This window comes from Sinohyriopsis cumingii, chromosome 2, assembly GCF_028554795.1.
Source record: "Sinohyriopsis cumingii isolate HCF-2022 chromosome 2, ASM2855479v2, whole genome shotgun sequence".
Lineage (NCBI taxonomy): Eukaryota > Metazoa > Mollusca > Bivalvia > Unionida > Unionidae > Sinohyriopsis > Sinohyriopsis cumingii.
The window spans coordinates 169,030,223-169,044,501 of NC_142962.1; positions in this window are offsets into that span (position 1 = coordinate 169,030,223).

The window sequence follows — 14,279 nt, forward strand, 5'->3', positions numbered from 1 at the left end:
AACTCGGGATCGGTTTTCAAACGGTGATCGTACTCGTGTTCCCACATTTCAACCACTTGGTATCCTTGCTGTTCTAACTTCAAGCGTCGCTGACAAGTGTCCTGGTACAGGTCTTCCATGGTTCATTGTAAAAACTGATTTTTAGTGCCACGGTCAGGGTAACAGACGGGACATCTGTGAAATAAGCAACCGTTAAACTCGTACACGATCTTGGGGTTTTCTAAGTCCCAGCCATCGACCGAATGCGTTCCGATGGTCTTTTCGCCTCCTCCGTTGCGGGCATGCTGAATCCATTTGTCTTCCTTGTCGCACAAGTAATGTAACCAGCGTAGGGCTTTGACCGAGTATTGACGTTTGACATAGTTGGTCGTTTGAGGACTGATGACAGCCACGGTGTTTTCAGGCATGAATCGTTGCCGGTACACTAAAGAACACGCTTTGGCAATGGTGCAAGCTTCTTTCAAAGGATCGACTCCTCCGTGTTCCATGAACAGTTCTCGAAATTTTCCACAGCAACGTCGTAAAATGTCCACGTCGGAACGACAATACTTTAACATTTCTTCCTGAAAGTCGAAAGGGTCGGAGGCGTGAGCCTGGTACCAACCGTAGAAAACTTCTCGTTGTGCGGTACGCATGTTGTCGGGGTCGTAATAGTGAGCCTCAGGCAAATGGGGTAGAACGGCGTGTTGATTGGCTTCCGTATTGAAAAAGTGTGGAAAGTACCCTTTAGCCATTTCTGTCATTCCAAATGTTTTAGGCATTCGACTCAAAGGCATGGCTAAGTAACTCATCGAATCTTTAAACTGAACTTGTCCCACTTGCATGAAAATGATTTTGGCTCCGTTCAAAGTGACTTTAGGACGTTCGGTGCCTTGTTCCGTATAGTATCTCAAAAGAAACTGTCCATCGTATCCCGAGAAATTGTGAGCCATCACTGTGGCATGACGATGACAATCTCCGTAACGTTCGATGTCTTCTTGGCTCCACGTCTTGTCGATGGGGTCTAAGACCCATTGGGCGAAATCGGCTAGCGTGTTAGGTCCCCGAAAGATTTTTTCACGCCCTCCGGGAATCTTGCTGCAGTGAGGGCAATGACTGAATATAGGTTCTTGAATGCACTTCTCGCACGCTCGATGAGCCACGCAGAAATTAGGAATGTGAATGCCGGTCTCTTGCATGCATTCGAAATCGAAAAAGATGAAATTGCCTTTCTTCTTGTGTCGATCCTCTTTCTCTGGTAGGGGTTGGTATTTTTGCACGTAGCATTGGTGTTCCAAGTCCACGATGTGGTGACAAATGTGACATTTTTTCTTTCCTGAACATACGTTGGCATTATTGGTACGTATGCCTTGTCCACACGTAGGGCACACTCTCAGGAGTTGAAAAGCACATTTCTGCTGTGAACCTTGCGTCTTCAGATGTTGTTGGTAACAGGCAGGGCTTACAAACGTGCGCAGACAAGCTGGACAATGCAATGGTTTTTGCCCTTCGTTCAGACAGGGTGGAGAGGCCAAACATCCTGAGCATTTCGATCCGCAATGTTTGTGTTGCTCTCGATTGTTATAGCCATAGTCACATTTCTCACAGTAATAGCTGTATCCCAGGAATGCAGTGATACTGGTAATGGTATCGAAATGTTCATCGTGATAATAGACATGAATGTATTTTCCGTCCTTAAAGTCTTGGCCTCGAAACAACAGAGGTCCGCGCACTTCTTGAGGGTGCACTTTCAAGGTGTAGCGTGGAGCTAGGGCATCTTGCAATTTTTGCATCTCAGGAATGCCGCAGGGTGTGTCTTTGGATAGGCCAACTTGTAACAGGAGTTCTGCTTCGTTTCGTTGTTTGGCTCGGTCCGATTGTCGAATGTTCTCCCAGGCTCTTTTCCATTCTGTCGTGTCGTTCTTGTTGGCATAGGTTCGTCCCACCACGATGGCTCGGGCTAAACACATCTGGTCTTGAGAATTGTGAATTTGGACGTGACTCTTTTTGGTGCTGCGAAGGTCGTTCACCAGTAACACCTTATTGCGTTGTCCGGTCCTTTGAGGAGGAGAGACGTGGGTCATGTCCAGTGTGGCTTTTTCATCGGTGATGTCAAACTGGTCATTAGATTGTTGCACGTGTTGAATCTTGTCCATGGCTTTGGAAGCGGTTAGTTCTGCGCGTCTGCTAAACTCGATCCAAACAGGGGATTTCAAACCGTCGTGTTGTATGGAGAGTCTCAAGCGATCGTCTTCTTTGGGTTGACATTGTTGCTTGAGTGTGGTGAGCAAAGAATCCCACACCCCGGTGATGAACCCTTCTGCTTTCTCTAACGGTACTTCGGACTTGAAATCTTTAAACTTCACCGTGTATTTGTAAGCCGTGGTTCTAAATTTTCTAGAGGAGCGCTTTTCCGTCTCTCGAATGGAATAGTACTTTTCAGGGTTGACTAAGGGTGGTGAACTTTGTTTAGAGGGTTTGGATTCTGGTTCACTCATGTCATCTTCAAAATCACTGGCACGAATTTGTGCCAAGACTTCAGCTCTGGTACGAGGCGATAGATCACGTTTCTGCCTCTTACTTTCTTCTTCTTTCTTCTCAAATGAATTGGATCGTTTCATCTTGAGTGGAAAACGTCAAATGACTCAAGTTTAAACACCATGGACTAATTTATAGTCATGGCAGACCAGCGTATATAAAAGGGTGTGTGTCTTGTCCTTTCACTATTCATTTCACTCTCTAACCGAACACAACGATGGAAGAGACTAGCCAAATCGAACGTTTCATCAGAGCTTTGCGAGGGGTCATTAGAAAATTTTCTTCAGACCAGCCGACGGACTACTCTCCTTCCTTTCGAGATAAAAGTCAAGATACTTGCTATATCTGTCAGAAGAAAGGGCATTGGTCTTCAGAGTGTCCAGACCGTCAAAAAAGAAAAACAGGGGTTAAAAGAGATAAAAGTCAAGATACCTGTTATTATTGTCAAGAAAAAGGACATTGGTCTCCAGATTGTCCAAAAAAGAAACAAGAGGAGTCAGAAGAAGAGAGGGATTCGTTAGAGAAAGAAGACGAAGAGGAAGAAAGCAGACAGATGAAGAAAAAGAAACAGGAGAAGAAAAGAAGAAGGGAAGAAAGTGAGGAAGAAGAAGAGGAAAAGACTGTGACTGTGAAGAAATTGAAAAAACAGAGAGAGTAAACAATGAGATAGAAGAAGTCTATGAACTTTTTAAAGTGCTATGTTGTGAATTGTGAATTGGATTGTAAATATTGATAAAAGAATAAATTAGGTATAAAAAGGTAAGTGTCTTTGGGTTTTGATTTTTAAATAAGAAGCTACACTCACGCACTCATATACAGACACGTACTATAGGGGTGAAATGGGTTTTTTTTATAAAGTTATTGGCAATTGAAAGTCTATCTCTTTTCGAGAGAAGTGGGTGGCCCTGAAAAGGGCCTTTGGTTTTTGGTGTAGGGGTGAGTTTAAGCAATCAACTTTAACTGCCTTAAGCCTTTGCCAGGGCCGAGGCCTACTTGTGATGATGATGATTTGGTTGAAATCACTAAGGGTGGTACGGTAGGCTTAGTCACAGGGTTGGCGTGTTTAGCTCGGGAAGGTCGTATTCTCTTCGGTCGTGATAAAGAAGTCTGATACATTTGTTTCAGACTTCTTAACTCCGCTAAAATGTCCAACAGTACCGTGACGATTTGACTTTCACCCTCTTGTTTCTTTGCTGATTCTTCTTGTTTTTTTTTTCTTACCTCTTCTTCTTGTTGCTGTTGCTGTAGGAGAAAAGCTTGTTCTGCTTCCTTTTGCCGCTGTATAAATTTCTCCAATTCTTCTTTCTGTCTCTGTCTAAAATTCTCCACGTGTGGTAATGAAGGTGACGAAGGTTCCGGAACAAATTTTTGCGTGGTAAGAAAATCCACAAAATCCCAATTTACCTCTTCTGAAAGTAAGTCCGGGTTCCCTTGGGCGGTCTCCACTGCTGGTGCACCCCAATGGATCGTTTTCTGAGTTTCCGTCATGTTGAATCACTGTCGCATGGATTGACAGCGCACAGGCGCACAGGCGCCAGCGAATCTATATAGACCACGTGACGTCACAGACTGTTCTCTTCGGATTGGATGCGGACTGACTGAATTTTGTAACGCGTGTTTGGATTGGTCAATGAACTCAATCCGTTTCAATCCTTTCTCTACCTATAAATAAGCGCAGTTCACTGCATTGATTCACCTGTTCTCGTTGCCTCAAGATGTGGACCACAGTCGAATCATCAGCCCTTGTTTCTTCAATGATGTTCAGGACGGACATGCTAATGTATGTCCGATCCAAGTGGACAGTTGTCGACAGGTCAGACACCAGTCTGTGGATACGAAGAGTGTACGTGGAGAGACAAGGTTGCCTCAAGAGGACTCTGATTTATGGCCCTGCAGTAAGACGCAGCTTGAGGACAAGAAGATGCCGCAGATGCCTTTTATGTTAAGGGCATATTAACATAAATCCAAAGGCCCTTTTCAGGGCCACTCCAATTTCTCGAAAAGAGATCGATTTTTAATTGCCAACCCTTTTTTTATTTTTATTTTTTTTTTAAAAAAATAGAAACCCCTCACTGTTTCACTTTTACATAGACCCTATACAGACCCAGGTTTTTTTTGTCCATGTTAAATTTACATAGACCCTATACAGGCCCAGGGTGTTAATGTTAAATTTTTACATAGACCCTATACCGGCCCAAGAAGGTCTGTAATGCTAATTCCCCTAGACCCTATACAGGCCCAGGGTTTTTCTCTATGTTAAATTTACATAGACCCTATACAGGCCCGGGGGGGGGTCTGTAATGCTAATTCCCATAGACCCTATATCGCCCCACTTCACTACTGACTAAGCAAGTGCACCTGGGTTACGTTTTACAAGTTTACAACTAACCGTTCAGTGATATCACATCCTTTTTCAGTGCATCGCAGGCACACACATCCATCCACTTACAATATTTTTTTTTAACGCTGACAATATGTCAGTCGCGTGCTCATTGAATAGAACTTGAAGTAAGTTTCCACATGAGTATTTTAGTTACAACTCTATATAAAGTGTTATTTTCCGACATATGGATACTGTGGTACAGTAATATTTGCATGAAATATAAGATTGATGACTGCACAAGTTACTGATCTTCATGCTATTTATACCAGCAGTGATGTTCACAGAATGTATCAGTACATTCACACTTATGAACAGACAGACATACATACAGATAAAAAATTTAATAGTATACACGCATTTATATAACACTAAAGAGAGAATTTATTATGTATATGAGCATTTTAAATCGTGCCTGTTCTGTTATGTAAATCGTAACAGGTAACCCGCGTGTTATTATTAGCAGATCAATTCGTCACAATACTTATTTATTACATGGCTTGTCACGTGACCTGTGATGTCTAAATTGTGAGTCGAATTTGCATTGCGGCAATTTGCTGTGGTAAAAAAATACGTTACTGTATATACCGAAATCATTTGTGTCTACTGACCAGTGATCTGTAATGAAATTGTTGTTGTAATAATAAAAATAATGAGTGATTCTGTGCTAACTATGGAATCTCATACGGCTGAATTAGCTAGACAGCGACTAGATGCAATTAAGAAATATATTCTAGTCCGTGATTCAGTCAAACAGTAGCTACAGCAGCTCAGGATTTGTTGTTGTTGATGTTGTAGGGTTTAACGCCATTTTTCAGCACACGATAGGCTATACATGGCGGCCAGGAAGCTCAAGTGGAATTTACAGAAGTTAAAGAACAGTTATTTAAATCAATTGACGAACCATCCAAAAGAATTGTTACAACAACTGAGGCAACACAAAAAACTCTTGAGACATTACCTGTTGATATTGTTGGCCGTCTTCAATCCCCTCCACCACCAGTTCAGAGACCACGCGAAGCTCAACTCACCACTACCACCACCACCAAAAGTTAAAACCAAAATGATGGATACATTTACTGAGAAAAGTATTGACGCTATCATTGATAAAAATCAAATGCTTCATATTGAGTGGAAAGAAAAAGAAAAATACATAAAACCTGAATATATGAATAATATAAGTCGTGATGATTGGTGAATATATATATATATATATATATATATATATATATATATATATATATATATATATATATATATATATATATATATATATATATATATATATATATATATATATATATATATATATATATATATATATATATATATATATATATATATACATACATACATACACACACACACACACACACACACACACACACATATATATATATATATATATATATATATATATATATATATATATATATATATATATATATATATATAGATATATATATATATATATAGATATAGATATATATATATATATATATATATATATATATATATATATATATATATATATATATATATATATATATATATATATATATATATACATACATACATACACACACATATATATCGCATTGTTTCCGTCGCTCAGCAGGTCAAGGATGATAATGAAAATTGTAAACTTTTTAACCGGATGGTAGATTAGTATATTGACAGAGAAAGCCAAGAAAGGAGACGAAGACAAGAAGAAATGAATCGTCAACTTTAAGAAGCAGAAGAAAAAAATTAGAGTAAAACCTATGTCTAAAACCAGGAAGGAAAAGAGAAAAGCTGAGCCAGATGCACTGCAGCAGTGCTCTCCTGATGACAGTCAGATCCACACGAAAATCACCCGTAAGTGCAACCGGAAGTGGTCTAGTCACTAGCGATCGACATCATAAAAAACAAACCTAGCCGGTGATTCAAGATAAAATTTGTCCAAATAATATCTCGCTGATGTTGATCGACTAGAAATTCTGATTGGCGGAAGACGAGCTGGCAATAATTTCCACGAAATCACCAATGAAGCAACTGCTGTCAGTGTTTATTTACCAGTGGCGTCATGGACTAAGCGTTTATCAACGACTGATCGAGGAAATTATCGACGATTACTACAGTGATTTATCAATTAGATCGGTGATAACAAAATAACATGATTATACACAACGCCCAACGTGGACCTAAAAAAGTCATTGTGATAAATTCACGATTACCGGTTAATCAAGGAATCTTCAGAGACGGACTCGGCGATGTTATTCGATGTTTATTCAAAAGAATAGCCCAAAAAGCTCTCCCAATTGCAAATCAATGAGGCATGAAAGCCATCGAAGTTGTTCGTGATAAGGGTATTGGATTGGCACTGTTGGTGATGTTGCTGATAAAGCATTTACAGCGATCAAAGACAGATTCGCATGATTAGTACTAAGAAAACCAGAGCCGGTAAAACTGCCCAGCACCGAAGTGACGACAGCAGATGTCAGTAAAATAATAAGTCAAGTTGCAAATGAGTGATTAAAAGAATTAGCTGACGTGCCATCTCTGACAAAACAACAAGCCGCTGAAAGAGAAAAAAATATAACCGCACGTTTGATAGCGGAAAGTGGTCTGGCTCGGACGTCGTTTTAAACAACAAATAATGTAATAAAATGTTCAAGCGTGTATCTGATCCTGCATTTGACACTGACGCGCCAATCCTCAAAGGTGAATCCGTGCGTGATTATCAGTGTTATTCTTATGATGCGCGTGCACCTGACTCACGTGGACGAATCGAGCTATAAGTTCAGGATATAAGCAAATATTTCTTACCCGCCGAGGCATTTATTGACATCGAAGGTCAACATTTGCAAGAAGATAATACAGCATACGGAGTTTCAGATCGAGGCGCTTTTATTAATAATGGTGTTATGGCGTTGTTTAATAGTGCCACGTACAACATTGACGGAAAGGATATTGAATCATGTCTCGAAAATGTTGACGTTGGCATGACTATATTGGGTCTGGCAAGTAATTCTGATAATTATTAACGTCCGTCGGTCCGTCACTCATGTTTGTCAAAGATTCCATTGATCACCCCTAAAGCAATAACGTGACAATAAACTGCGCTGGAGATGCAGCTGCATCAATGAGTGAAATTTTCAACCATGGATTTGCTGCACGTACATCAATGTCAAATGGTGAATTTTCACGTGTAATTCCATTATCACACATATTTCGAGTCTACAGACATGTCAGAAGAGTTATTTCTGGTGTTAAACACACTGTGGTATTTGTCAGAAAAGCCACCGACACGATGCAATCTGGCATCCTGCTGCTGTTGATGACGGTAAGGTGAGGCTGACAAAGCTTTCGTTGTGGATGCCAACAATAACACCATCACTCGTTGAAGAACAACTGTTGCTCTCTTTCGTAGATAGTAAGTCAACGCTGCAGTGGTTGATAATGACCACATACAGTGTCCGGAGTGAAGTTGAAGGGTTAATCACATTGCCGATAGCGTCGCATCAGGGAGAGTAAGCGCATCAGGAAAACACCCGAGTAGATACACGAGCACAAATTCCAATGGTGTTCTTGACACGAATACGGTTAGTGAAGTTTCTCTCAGAATAAATGGACATCAAGTACAATCAGAAGAAATGTTATTAAATTTCAATAATAATTATGTTGCACGTGTGTATCTTTGGTTGAATGCATTCATTGGGCGTGATCAGAATGTTGATTCTGGTTTGCAGATACCTAAGTGGGACTTTACAACGCTATTTCCGATCTACTATTTCTCGCTGTAACACCAAGATTTGTTTAGGCAATCATTCGTCGACATACATTTCTGAGAGCGTGCAGCATAATTTGCAGCTGGTGGTTGCATAGCAATCGCTGTTTTACTGTCAGACGAAACAGCGTTGCTTGAAGGTGTTCGCAGACGAATGAAAGTTATGGATACAACGGTGGGACACATGTAGTTAGATCAGTATTGATCTTATAAGGTTATACCATCAAGTCAATATTACTCTAACATCCAGTCAGATTAAAAAGTTGCAGTCGGCATAAAAAAGAATCTGGGGAAAAAATATCTTTGAAACCAACGGCGTTGCAAGGCCCAATAAATTATCACTGACTGAAGGTCAGCTCAAACGCTACAATGACTTCAAAAAATGAAACTTTGGATTGAGAATCGATCTTTCTGCTAGTGCAATCAGCAATACTGCAAAGACCGGTGGCATATTTACGCTTCTAGCGGCAAAACCAGAGCTGAATGCCGTTGCAGATTCATTTGTTTCAAAATCAGCCGTACATGATGCCGTTAGAACAGATGCTATGGCGCTGGAGAAATCAGCAGGACAAGGACTAAAGAGCTCAAAAAGGGACAGGGTCTAAGATTAACAGAAACGTGGTACGGTCAAGGTCTGAGACTGTCTGGGCTGTTTCGATAAAACTTCCCCTCTCCAATTTTGATTTATTTGATGCTGCTCTGCGATTAAACATAAAAAACTTTAGAGGTGTTTCCATGCGTGACCAGTTACAGGAAAACCAAAGCGTGTTGAAATTAATCTTGATGACATTTCTAGTCCGGGTACTCACTGGGTTGCATGTGTGGTCGATCCACGTGGTGTTGTTTATTTTTATTCGTATGGATTGGTTCCACCAAAAGAATTTTCACAGTTTAGTGGCTTAGCCGGTGACATACCAATCTGTTACTCAACATTACCAACACAGATATTAATTGATCCACCAATATGCGGTCCTGAATTACTTGTTGTACTTTACGCCGTGGCAAGGGCATCAGCGCAGCCACATAAAATCGTGCATGATTACAGCAGCAGACGAAATCGTTTTAGGCAGGTTTAATAATTTATAGTTATAGATATTTACGGAGGATCTGCTACACGTAAGTACCCGGGTGAAGTTGATTTTTCTGAATATGAACGCTTTTGCTGCTTGTATGGGTCTCACCTGGGTTGAACAGGATGAAGTTGTTGTTTTTCAGGATTAGCAAGGACGGTTAAAGACGAGAAATATTAAGTGGACCGCTATTATCCTGCGAGTTTTAAGTGCAGCCAACAATAACATCGTGCTACTTACCGGCAATGGAAGAATACAAATCTCAAATGTATCAATCTCCGCGATCCGCGATGAAATTCTCCTCAACTATGTTCCTATATCCGTTGGTTCCATGACTGGCTTACTTGTCATGTATGGAAATAGAATTGCTGGTTTGGGAGAACCAAAAAAAGTCGGTGACGCTGAAACGAAAAAGACCACAGCAACGCCACGACAAGCACCTCGTTAACGACAACGATTGCTATATTAACAACACTGAGGTCATATTATGATGTTCATGTGGTCGTGTTTATGAGCCATATCAGGAACTATTAGATTCTTCCTCAAGCGCCTATGATTTCTTTGGAGAACCAATACTCGGTAACACTAAGATTGCTGATATTCTCACACAACTGGTCGGCGTTAAAACCTCATTCGAAGCGATTAACGAAACGCTCACAGAAATATCAGGATTGATTAAAGGATTTGATGGAAAGATAAACGAGTGGAAAACAGGCACAAATGCTATACAGAATAGAGTTATTAATATTCAACAAGAGCTTGGAATTAAATGACAGGTGTACATTGTGAGATTTGATGAAAAGATTACAGAGATAAACAATAAGATATTTGATCTGGATACGAGAATAAATTAAGTACGGAAAGATGTAATTAGCAAGAGTATTTTTACATTTGATGAATAAGATACTATCTTCTTAAGCCGAGTGGCCGAGTGGTCTAAAGCGCTCCCGTTACGGATCACTGCCATCTCACCTCTGTCTGCGTGGGTTCGAGTCTCGGATTCGGCTAATGTTGGTATGTGAGAAAGTTTGCCAGTAGCTTCTCGTGGGTCGGTGGTTCTTTCTGGGGTTTTCCCGGGTTCTTCCTCCACCATTAATACTGGCTGCCATGTATAGCTTATCGTGTGCTGAACATTGGCGTTAAACCCTACAACAACAATAACAACAACAACAATCTTCTTAAGATTTGTTTTTGTTATTGTGTTTGAAGCTAATAGGAACAAAAGAGATAATCGAGGGGGTATTTTAGAATAACAGTCTCATATACTGGTTATAAAAAGGTGGAGAATCTTGATATACATTATAATAGAATAGATGTACCTGGCATTGGAGAGTTCCCATAAAACGCCCTTATTCTCTGGTAGGCGGGAAATAATTGAAATAATGTAATCAGTATCAATGAAATTTACAAAACACTTTGAGAAAATTAATAGTACAGACTTTGCTGAGACAAATTTTATAATCAGACGATCAAGCCATACCAGGTCATACACAACAGTTATTTTAAACAGGTTGATAATTTATAATGGCAGATGTTTACGGAAGACCCGCTGAGTGTAAGGTTCCCCGGCGACATTGATCTGTCAGCGTATGCGACACGAGATGAACTTGCTAATCTTATGACCCTCCACGGGGATGATACGGATGAGGTTTTTGTTTTTCAGGATCAACATGGGCGGATAAAGACGAGCAATATCAAATAGGTCAATATTATCCTGTGAGTCTCATGTGCGACCAACGATATCTTTGTGGTATTTACTGATAGTGTAAAATAAAAGACTCAAGCGTATCAATCGGAGGGACCATATGAGAGATCTTTAAACGTGTTGATAAAGCCGACTTCATTCATCGACGCGGTATACACAGTAGAGTCTGGATCATCAACATGGTCACAACAAAACAGGCCAATCAAACATACCGCTGAGGTCACCGTGGTGTACAGGCTCTCCGTGTTTAGCGCTGAGAAATTTAATATATTTACCACATATCTATGTCGTCATTCCCCCGTTTAGATTTTTCGGAACCGACACGGTCGTGTTAAATCAAAATACCGAGGAAACATTCATATTGGATCCAGAAGACAAAATAATCAACCGCAACGACGTATTGGCGGTGTTTGGAATTCGTCGCGTAAACAACTCAGTTGATTTTTTAGTATATAACATAATGGATTCCACACAGTCCTTTCGGTATAATCAAGCATGTACGTGGAATGCATTGCTGGAATAAATCATCGAGGAGCACATGACAAAACAAAACGATATCGGAGACGAATCATAATCATCGACTATATTGTATATGCGGTCTCCTCACCGGTCGCAAACAATGAATTTAATCGGCACGTGATTAGCGACGCACGTGATATTGCCTGTGGTTGAAATTGGTGTTGGTGTTGTTGTCGGTGTTGTTGTCGGCGTTGCTAGTATCCTAAATATTACCGCGAAAAAAAACTATCTATATGTGCCGGTAAGAAATTACATAAACACACAGAATAACGTGGGCGCAGACGTATGCGTGTTTAAATATATCATCGATATTGTCAGCGTGGTTAAACTAATGTGCAATATCAGACAATGAATTTGTTGCAATTAGAGATATTTATTATCGGCATCACAAGAACACAACCATGCCCACGCCAACATTGCCAACGCCACATTTAGAATCCCCCGAATTGATAATAATGACCGCAGAAATAACCACACGACTGAAACAGATTATCGCTAGCACAACGCCGCCGACGACCACAATATCAGCAACGTCAACGCGGCCGGAATTTGATATCAGTTTTCAAACTCAGTTTACAGCGCCTGTTGGTCGGTCACTTGAGACCGCACTGGCACAATTACGACTTTATTATAGTTGGCCAAACATCAGAGAAGTATTGTTTGGTGGATTAGACGCTAACAATTCGCTGGTATTTTCGTATAGACCAAGAGCTGATGTAAGGGGCCAGAAGTAGCTTGTTTTCGAACAGGATCATATCAAATCGAATAAATCAATGATGAACTTCAGCGTAGAATCAAACCAATAATATGAAAAGAAGCAAAGATAGCTATCAAAGTGCATGAGCCAACGTTGAGTTCCGACATTGACATATAGACACCGGATTATGTCGTTGACATTTATGGGTCCCCAATCAGAACTGTGCTGGGATGGCATATGGTACCATTACCACCGGTTGGTGGTAGACTACTCCAACATAACATTGATCCATCGGTTGGTGGTCGGCTTGTATCACCAGGAATTGTCAATATCACATCGACGATTTCTGAAAATCGAGTCTGTGACGCAGTCGATAGTAGTTTTACCGCGTATGGGCAAGCATCCCACGGACAGGCCCAGCAGGGATATGTATTTTACAGCTTTTCTCCGGATATCCCACCGGGTCATTTGATTGTGTCAGTGCCCGTTGATCCTGTTTCTTTACGAAGTCATAATACGTCGCTGTTTTTTTCCGTCTAACCGACCAAGACGGTGATTTATTGGACACACGTAAGTAAGAATTAATTGTTAGTTTGTATGTGCGTGACAGCCCACCATGAAACGGCCTCACCATGACAAAAAATAGCTCATTCCACCAGCAATAACAAAAACCCAAACATATTTTTTGTCCTTTATTTTTTTTTTTAGTTTGGCACAGGTGACGTTGCTATTCCACCTTGGTGGATTCGGGATTCCTTTCGGATTCCAAACAAGTTGTTTTTAGTTGTCTTGCACGCGCACTTACAGCCGCACGAGTCTCATATTGCATAGATAGCTCTGATCTTATTTTCTCATTGGTACTTGTCAGTGAAACGAATTTGGCAACATAAAAGATTTTATCGAGACGAATTCGATAACGTGTTGTTGGATCGTCTAAACTTATTGTGGTGAATCCATGCGGTGTCCTTTTAGCATGAGCAAAGAAGTTTTCAAACTTATTTATATCCATGTCACCGGGACACCAAATCTGATGAATATTTCTCAGCGTGTGTGTCAACACCTTAAAAATAATCAATAAAATTACAGTTATCTCTGATAACTTTGTGGATTTGAGTTTACCGCTGTGTAACGCAGATGACAGCTGTGTTTTTATGTCTGCCCCGTGAAAATATTCTGGCTGCATTTGTTTGTTTGTCAATCATGACATCATTGTAAACCAAAAGATTATTGATATCCCCGTTAAGATCATCGACGGAAGGCGCATCATCGATGTCAGTGATATATTCAATAACATCGTTGTTTTCCACTGAGTCAGTGAATTCCTTAACTCATTCGGCCTCAGATGTTTTTGTCGTTTTTTCCTGAAATGTGCGTAGGAAAGACATTTGGGGGGGGGGGCTATTTCTGAATACATCGTAATACATCGGCTTTCAACAGATTTTCCATTAAGACTAATGCCTAGTTCTATGAGAAACATCATTTTCCATTGGTTATTTTGCTTGCGCATGAGCTGAAGGGTAAAATTTGGAGTTCTTTTTTTTTTTTTTTTTTGCTTAATGAACCCATCATTTTCGTATGGAGACCGCAATTTATTCCAAAGGCCCACCTTATCCTAGTTTTTG